Here is a 10,550-nt window from a genome sequence, read left to right on the forward strand (position 1 = left end):
GTGCAGAACGTCTAAATAGGGCACGCCAACATGTTGGCTGTACTTGAAGGCATTTGAACCGGATAATCTTCAAGTATGAATCAAAGTTAAAACTACTAAAGGCAGATTGTAGTATCCGTGTATCGAGACGAAAGGTTGGACGACTGGAACCTGGATCAAAACGACGAGTAATTAATGACCGCGAACTGTCCAAAAGACTGATTGGCATTTACAGGGCTCTGCTGGCCTTGCTCTTCTGGAGGATAGTGAAGCTTACCTCGTTGGTCCATAACTAAAGACAGTACGTGGAATCTTAATGATGCTCGCTCTTGTAATGGAATCGTTGTTCACGTCAGTGTACCGAACATAGCTAACCTTCATGCTGACGTTTTACAGCAAAATAAAGCGCGCTGCCATACTGCACGTTTTACACAGAGCGTTTTGGCGGGACGTAACATTTATTCTCTTGATTGGCCTGCCAAATCACCTGATTTCTTACCGAGCGTAAAGTACGTAACATATATGACATCAACAGCTTTGTATCTTGTGGACCTTGAGCGGGCATTGCACGAGGACGGAGGGCGAGTACACCACTTCACGTTATAAGAACATTAATACACAGTATGAGTCTTCGGTGTGTAGCTGATATTGATACAGGGGTGGCCACACGATATATTGAATTTGGCAAATTTTTCTTTTATTTAGACACCCATTTTAAACGTGTAATGTTAAAAACTGGAATGAGATGGTATTTTCTGTTTATATTGTTTACAAATGTTGGATAAACTATTTACTTTACAGCGCATGTGCATAGTTGGGGCGAAGGTTTTAAAAATCACCAAATTTTGCATACTTCTACTATAATAAGACATGACGTTTAAAACAAGTGCGGAGAACAATCCTGAGAGGCCGACTGCCTTATGAAATAGAGGCCCTTTAGAGGGCCCTGGGATATAAAAGGAGTTTCTGTAATGAATGGTAGTTTATTTCACATTTTGTCACAAATTCGTTTTTTTTTGTGATCAGCAGCACAGTTAACATATGTTTGATATGGTAAGCCAATTAGTTAATCTTTATATTGTTATTTCCCAAAATATTCCACAGGGTATAAGTACAGACTTAACTTTTTTTCTTTTGAGTAGATCTTTATATTAATATAAGAAAATATAAAAGTTCTTAATTCCACTTCAGTGCATAATTATTGATCCATATAATTAATGTACATTAAATCAGGGGAACTTAATCAGTTATCAAAATAGTTCATTATTGAACGCGTTACCTCCCATGCATCGTACATCTCCGATCTAAGTTGAAAGATGCACTCTAACTCCCAAATAAGTTTTACCACAATAAATACAATTGCTTTAAAATACCAAAAAGGCTGAAAGGTGCAGAAAACACTATATTTCTTCCTTATAAGACGATAGTAGATCGCACTAAATCTTTTAGCACTCACCAATTATTTAATATTTTTGCGTTTTCAGCTATTAAATACACGGTTACACTTTTGTTATCAGTTATTAATATTCTCCAAAAATGCATTATCTAGTAAGTAGTTAAAGGTTTATCACTCAAAATTTGTGTTTGTTATACATGTGTATGTATTGATTTTGAATAAGAGTGTCACTTTAACTTTTTTTACGTGAAATGATATTCTAAACGTTGGGTTTTAAAATTATAGTGTTTTGTCTTTGAAGGTGTGGCCAGGATGCTTATAAGCCCGATCTATTCAACGTATGTTTTTTTATTTATCCAAATACAGTCGAAACCCGTTGGCTCGATATCGCTTGGCTCGAATTCCTCGTTGGCTCGAACTGGATGGATGTAAAAGACCGATTTTGTTTTACTCTTTGTAAGCATGCCGCTTTGCTCGATATTCGCGAGGCTCGAAGTATTTTGGCCGGTCCCTGCGACATCGATCCAACGGGGTTCGACTGTAAATATCAATATAGGGGAACTGAACGCGTTACCCCCAATTTGTCATGCATCAGATGTTGTGATTTAAGTCTTATTCGTGTTTTTGGACGGGGGCCATTATGCCTTTAAACCCGGTCTATTCAATGCATGTTTTTTTTTCTGGGATATACGGGTCAATGAAAACCATATCGGGTGAGGGCGAAGCTTGAGCCCGAATATGGTTTCCTGAGCCCTGTAAATCCAATACCGTATACCCCCTGGACTTCCAGAGCGGTGGGTGTAATTTTCACCTTTACACCGGGTTGCCATTACATACGATACCGCAATTCATTTCCGTGCAGGTTTCACGATGCGGTGTAAGTGGATAATTTACTCCGAGTATGTGAAATTTGGTCCGGGACGGAGGAAGGGAAGAAACAAGGATGTGGAATTCGAACCTCGCGTGTTTTGTAGCAAACAATCATGTGTATAAAAAAGATGCACCGAACTAAAAATTAGATCTCGCGTCTTCTACATGAAAATTCAGGATGTGAACTCATATGAATTTCTGCATTATATAATCTGAAAAAAAGATCCCGTGTTACGCTTTTACGCCCCCCCCCCCCGGTCCGGGGGTATACCGGGGATAGCGGGGGAAATATGCCTTGTTTTTACCTTCCATGTGGCCGGCCGCAGTGCCGAGTGAATGCGCTGGTTTTGTTTTCGCGCCGAAAATAGCAGGGAATGGGCCTTACCTATGATGTCCCTGAGGTGCGGGGGCATTTTCGGGGATTTTACTAGCAATTTGTCTTCACAGGGCGGGGATTTCACCTGAGACTGGCTGGACCGAAAGTCAAAAGCCCACTTTTCACCGGACCTAGGGGGCCGTGGTTATAATTGACTGGTGCATTATGTTTTAAATAATTCAAAATAAACAATACTCATAAGGGGCATATAAAAAGGTTAAAATCAAATAATAAATTCATTGAACCAATAAAGCGGCCGTAAATTTGAAAGTTTTCAAATTAAATATGCATAAAAATGACACAGCATGGAACACGGGCGTTCAATGTAAATTTGTTTTCGCTGTTATTGTTGCGTTCAGCAGGACATTTATTTAATTTATCTGTCATAAATGTTGGCACATGAGTTTGTGTTATAATTTAGCCCATCGACGAAATGTCGTGACAGCTGGAATATTGAAATTCTTCACCAAATCAGGAAAAAATAGCAAAAAAAAGAAAACAAAGAAATGTACAAATATCAAAATAATGTTTTGTCCAATGGGAAGGCAGTATTTCTTAAGTTTTCTAATACATTTATTTCATCAAATCAACAGTCAGCCGTTATTGATTTTAATCAAGTGAAGCGGTAGATATCAACAGTGACTGGCCCAGTTAGTGGGTAGTTTACACAATATAATTAGACCACTTAACAAGTTAAAGATGTTTGGTATGACCTTACACAAAATAAATTTTTGAAACCATTTATTTTTGTTAGTAAATACTTACAGTATTTAACCATTACTTTAAATTGATTATTTTAGTTAATTTCGGGAGAAGATGCTTTACTTGCACTGTCCATTAAGGGCAGTTAAAGGGGCGTGGTTCATTTGTTTATACTTAGAGATAAACTAAACAAATAACTGGTTGATTAAGGCCTCTTGGAAGTTTGTTATTGTCATTTACCTACACCAAAGAGTACCGACAAAAATTATGACTTTTTTAATATATCTTCCAATAAGCGACAGCTACAGTCGAAACCCATTGGCTCGATATCGCTTGGTTCGATTTCTTCGTTGGCTCGAACTGGATATAAAAAACGATTTTGTTTTACTCTTTGTAAGCAGTCCCACTTAGCTCGATATTCGCGAGGCTCGAAGTATTTTGGCCGGTCCCTGCGATATCGAGCCAATGGGTTTCGACTGTAGCTGTGGCTTTTATTCTAATCAATAACAATGTACATAAAAATGTTGACAACTACAGTTCAATGATCACAGTTATATATTAAGTGAAACAGTCTCAGAGGAGTTGTGTACCATGGTATACAGTCGAAATATGTCGAACTTCGTTATCTCGATGTTCTGGTTATGTCAATTTTATTGTTGAATGTATTGGTTTGAGTTATAGACTTTTTTATATGTCGTTTATTTCGAATGTTCGTTATCTCGAAGTATTTCGCGACTTCGACAAAGCGAGTTTTGAATGTAATTGATACTTACCACGACTGCAGACCCTAAATACCTTAATTCGTCTTGCTATCGGCAACATTTTTCTTCTTTTTATTATTAAACTTCAAAGAAAAGTTCATGTCTCATGTAACATCTACATAAGGATATGTTTTTACAACTTTGCAGAATTGTTTATATTTAAAAACATACCCCCCAGCGTATGTTCCTTGAAAATATATAATAGCTTTTAAATGCTGAAATGCTAAATTGTTAACGCTGTATAATCGTTGTAAGATAAAATTGTTAAAGTAAAAACAATCAAGAATTGAATAGCTGTTAACAAATGAGTTACTAACTAAATTGATATTTTACTTGCTTCAAACAGACCCTATGTAAATGTTTGCTCGAAACACCGCGGGATTCCGGAGCAGTCAACAGTTTTCAGGAATGTTGGCGCCCGACGTCCGGGTGTCACAGACGCTTGTCAATATGTTCCCGGGGCGCTTGCAGCACGGCGTGCGCGGACCTTCTTTACGGCACACGCCTTAGTGTACAAAAGCACCGTGTCTTACTTTAATATTCGATGTTTACTTTCCTCTTTTTTTGTTATCAACAAAGGCAGAGTTTATCGCAGTGTGCTTATTGTTTGAGCTTATGTCGCATAATTTAATAATGTAATAAGTTTGTAAACTATTGAATCAATTATGTCTGTCAGGAGAGGAGGGGTGAAAAGTGCAATTAAGAAAAAATATCAATGTGTGAGTCATTTTAAAAAGTACATTTGTCCTCCCATAATATGTTTTCGATTTTCATTTTTGATTTCCTTCGGACAGATAGTTCGATTCGAACCGGAAAACCCCCTGATATATCGTATAAGTGCAGTAGGCAATATGGGTCCCATGCCCCCGAAGAACACCATTTTGTTTTTTGCATGAAGTTACGGAATGAAGTCTGAAGTTTCATATTTTCGATGTTCCCAGATTTTTTTTTTTCCAAATATGCTTTAAATGCAAGATGGCCGCCAAGATTGCCGCCATAAAATGAAAATAAACCCTTTTTCATAAGCTCCCTCTCAGTTACTCCATGTAGAAGTGTATTAAATGAGGCACATCCTTTAAAAAAACGGGTTATTTTCATTTTATAGCGGCCATGTTGGCGGCCATCTTGATTTTATAACTTTATTGGAATTTTTTTTTTTTGGGAACATCAAAAAAAATAAATAAACTTCAAACATCATTTATTCATGTCATGCATTAAACAAAATGATGTTCTTTGGGGGTACGGGACTTCTCTTGCCTACTAAATTATACTGGTATGGTAAAGTTGGAGACCTGACGACATTTTTTAAAAAATAACGTTTCTTTTTTTGTTTTGTTTTAAATTTCATGTATTTCTGGTCTATATTGAACAGATTCCGAATTTGAATGTCGTGTTCGCTCAACGAACGAATATGTTCAAAATTTATATGTCGAGCTGGTTCGAACTGTCGTATGCAATGCTCCGCGACATTACAACGTAAATATTTGCCCATATATTAAATGTACTTCTCAATATTGTATAAGTACATGAATGATTAAACCTTACAAATAATTTACAAAGGGGACGAAAATTTAAACAAACTAAAGTAAATGAACTATGGGGGATTTAACTGTGATCAGATTAGATGACTAGTATTGATAAGTATAATCTGTATACCACATTTAAGCCACTGTGGGAATCATACATTGAAATGGAACTGATCTTATCTTTTTTTCTTTGATATGATTTGTTTTGAGTTCTAATTTGATCATTAAAATAACAAACACTATTATATAAACATTTTAGATCAAGACTTTACGAATTCGTCTACTCAGCTATTAATTATATTACATTTTTGTCACTGTACTGTATATAACTCGAATATACGCGTTTTCATGTATACAGCCGAACCTGATTGGCTCGAATTCGCTTGGGTCGAATTCTCGTTAGCTCGAACTCGCTTGGCTCGAATTCCTCATTGGCTTGAACCGGATGTAAAGGATCGATTTCTTTATACTGAAGGAAAGCATTCAACTACCTCTTGGGTGAGAGGCGAGCACCTACACTACAAGTCCACTCGAATACACTGAAAACTACTTGTGATAAACGATTGATAGAACCATATTTGTACATGCAGTCGAACTTCGTTGGCTCGAACTCCCAAGGACCTGCAAAATACCTCGAGTCTCGAAAAATTCGAGCGAAGCTGGAATGCTTAGCTTCCGTATAAAGCAATCGATCTTTTACATCTAGTTCGAGCCAACGAGGAATTCGAGCCAACGAGGAATTCGAGCCAACGGGGATCGGCTGTATTTTATCGAAAAACATGACATATTCATATATTGACTATAGTAACGTGTGATGCAGACGGTTTCTTAATTCAATGTCGTCTGTACTTTGAGCTATTTCAATATTCAGGAGTGGTTTGTACGCCCCGCTTCTGCGTATATATAGTTTGTGTTCGATGTTACAAACATGCTTTAGAGTAATACAAGTACCGTTTTTGCTATAAAGTTTTGTTTGAATCGCAAAAATCCTGTGCTCGTTAACGTCTCAAGTTTATATGGCTGCCATTGTTAGACGTTAAGATACAATTAACTCCAAAACATGACTTCCCACGAAGATAATACCTAGTATATAAGTCATACATTTAAGCAATTACATACGTCTCTCATTCATCTAACAATCACTTCAAGGAGAAACGTAGATTTAAACAAGATTTCTTTAATCCCCTTTTGTTTTCAAGTTGAGTCTTAAATACTCAAGTGTCCTTACTGTATTTGATAGGTACAACTTAAGACTGACACTTTAGTATTTGATATTTCATGCGAAAGGGCTTACGGTGACTCCGATCAGAAAGTCTGTGATTGTAAATGCTCGGGATTAGCTAACCGCTTGAGATAGATTAAAGGGACTATTTTTATGGAGGATCAACGGCCGCTGAGCCGTCAAGAGGTTGAATTTAATGCAACTTTGGCAGATTTATTACAAATTGTTAAATTCTCACACCAGGAGCTCTATATGACACTAAAACCTCCGACAGTTTTGTTTTACACTGATTGGTATATTGTTTGGTAATGGATTACATTGGAGACGACAGAATTTTCTCACCAGGAGGGATGAAGTTATTAAATATTCAGTATATACATTGTTTGTCCACATATTATTGATTTAAAGCTGCACTCTTACAGATTGAACGTTTTGACAGCATTTTTATTTTTTTGTCTTGGAACGAACCAATTTTTGTGAAAAAGCATGGGAACCAGTTATATAAGAGTGCTGACAAAAAATCAGATGGCAGATTTTTATATTCAAGTTCAAAAATTGATGTTTCATGCATTTTTCTTACACCGTTAGTAACGGTTTAAGCCATAAAACATTAATTTTCGAACGGAAATATGAAAATCTGCGATCTGATCTTTTGTCAGCAATCTTTTATCATTGGTTTGCAGATATTTACGCAAAAATTTGCTCTTTCCAAGAAAAAAAATAAAAAAAAGTTGTCAAAACGTTCAATCTGTGGGAGTGCACTCTCACTAATGGACCGTTTCAACACCCTTTTGTGTTTTGTCTTTGAAGTTAGAATGAAACAATTTTTGCGTAATTGTCTGAAAACCAGTGATGAAGACTAAGAATCAGATCGCAGTTTTTCATATTTTCGTCCGAAAATTGATGTTTTATGCCGGTGGAATCATTTTTCTTAAAGTGTTAGTAATGCTTTTAGCCAAAAAACTTCAATTTTTGAACGTAAATATTAAAAACTGCGATCTGATATTTTGTCAACAGTCTTATATTACTGGTTTCCAGATATTTACGTAAAAATAAGTTCATTCCATGACAAAAAAAAGTAAAAAAAAAGTTGTCAAAACGTTCAATCTGTGATAGTGCAGCTTTAACACTGTTTCTTATAACTTACAAAACACATTGACCTTAAACTGAATTTGCTAGGAATAATCTGTTAGGCGACCATAAATAAATTGCTGGATTTTCATCCCCGGCCGCCCCATCCTTTTCCGACATACCTTAATTGTTTAGACTCAAATAAAAATGTGGAACTAGGGTCCGTTTTTGCGTATCGGTCTTGTATTGTAACGGCATCACTCAGCTACATAGCTCCGGTCAGCGGTGATACAGCAGTATAACAACGGCGGCGTTTCGGTATATCTCCGGTCAGCGGTGATACAGCGGTAGAACAACGGCGGTGTTTTGGTATAGCTCCGGTCACCGTAAATACGGGCGTATAACAACGGCGGCGTTTCAGTATAGCTCCGGTCAGCGGTGATACAGCGGTAGAACAACGGCGGCGTTTCAGTATAGCTCCGGTCAGCGGTGATACAGCAGTAGACCAACGGCGACGTTTCGGTATATCTCCGGTCAGCGGTGATACAGCGGTAGAACAACGGCGGCGTTTTGGTATAGCTCCGGTCAGCGGTGATACAGCAGTAGACCAACGGCGGCGTTTCGGTATATCTCCGGTCAGCGGTGATACAGCGGTAGAACAACGGCGGCGTTTTGGTATAGCTCCGGTCACCGTAAATACGGGCGTATAACAACGGCGGCGTTTCAGTATAGCTCCGGTCAGCGGTGATACAGCGGTAGAACAACGGCGGCATTTTGGTATAGCTCCGGTCAGCGGTGATACAGCAGTAGACCAACGGCGGCGTTTCGGTATATCTCCTGTCAGCGGTGATACAGCGGTAGAACAACGGCGGTGTTTTTGGTATAGCTCCGGTCACCATAAATACGGGCGAATAACAACGGCGGCGTTTCAGTATAGCTCCGGTCAGCGGTGATACAGCGGTAGAACAACGGCGGCGTTTTGGTATAGCTCCGGTCAGCGGTGATACAGCAGTAGACCAACGGCGGCGTTTCGGTATAGCTCCGGTCAGCGGTGATACAGCGGTATAACAACGGCGGCGTTTTGGTATAGCTCCGGTCACCGTAAATACGGGCGTATAATAACAGCGGCGTTTCAGTATAGCTCCGTTCAGCGGTGATAAAGCGGTAGAACAACGTCGTTGCTTCGGTATAGCTCCGGTCAGCGATGATACAGCGGTAGACCAACGGCATCACTCCGTTATAAAGCTCCGGTCAGCAGTGATACAGCTATAGAAGATCGGCGTCACTTCGCTATATAGCTCCGGTCAGCGGTGATACAGCGGTAGAACAACGGCATCACTCCGCTATATGGCTCCGGTCAGCGGTGATACAGCGGTAGAACAACGGCATCACTCCGCTGGATAGCTCCGGTCAGCGGTGATACAGCGGTAGAACAACGGCATCACTCCGCTATATAGCTCCGGTCAGCGGTGATACAGCGGTAGAACAACGGCATCACTCTGCTGGATAGCTCCGGTCAGCGGTGATACAGCGGTAGAACAACGGCATCACTCCGCTATATAGCTCCGGTCAGCGGTGATACAGCGGTAGAACAACGGCATCACTCTGCTGGATAGCTCCGGTCAGCGGTGATACAGCGGTAGAACAACGGCATCACTCCGCTATATAGCTCCGGTCAGCGGTGATACAGCGGTAGAACAACGGCATCACTCCGCTATGTAGCTCCGGTCAGCGGTGATACAGCGGTAGAACAACGGCATCACTCCGCTATGTAGCTCCGGTCAGCGGTGATACAGCGGTAGAACAACGGCATCACTCCGCTATGTAGCTCCGGTCAGCGGTGATACATCTGTAGAACAACGGCATCACTCCGCTATGTAGCTCCGGTCAGCGGTGATACATCTGTAGAACAACGGCATCACTCCGCTATGTAGCTCCGGTCAGCGGTGATACATCTGTAGAACAACGGCATCACTCCGCTATGTAGCTCCGGTCAGCGGTGATACAGCGGTAGAACAACAGCATCACTCCGCTATGTAGCTCCGGTCAGCGGTGATACAGCGGTAGAACAACGGCATCACTCCGCTATATAGCTCCGGTCAGCGGTGATACAGCGGTAGAACAACGGCATCACTCAGCTATATAGCTCCGGTCAGCGGTGATACAGCGGTAGAACAACGGCATCACTCAGCTATATAGCTCCGGTCAGCGGTGATACAGCGGTAGAACAACAGCATCACTCCGCTATGTAGCTCCGGTCAGCGGTGATACAGCGGTAGAACAACGGCATCACTCCGCTATATAGCTCCGGTCAGCGTAGATACAGCGGTAGAACAACGGCGGCATTTCGGTATACATCGGTGACAGAGAAGTCACTGTAGCATTTTGTTAGCGCATCGGCCATTACGCCGGTGCTTATTAACATCGGTGTTAGTGCGGCCAGTTTTTTGTTCTACCCTTTATTTGAAGCTCCGATGATTTTCCCGCCGTTATTTATTGCGTGCTCAGGTTGAGGTTTGCAAGCTACATCGGTAGATTATGATATGCCCTTATTATCTAGAACCGGACGTAGACATGTCGTTTAGTCGTAATATATACGTCACTCGGGTTGGGTTTGTGTTAGGGTGAATGGGTGGCAAATAGAAGT

The sequence above is a fragment of the Mya arenaria genome, chromosome 15 (genome assembly GCF_026914265.1).
Source record: "Mya arenaria isolate MELC-2E11 chromosome 15, ASM2691426v1".
In the NCBI taxonomy this organism is placed as follows: Eukaryota; Metazoa; Mollusca; class Bivalvia; order Myida; family Myidae; genus Mya; species Mya arenaria.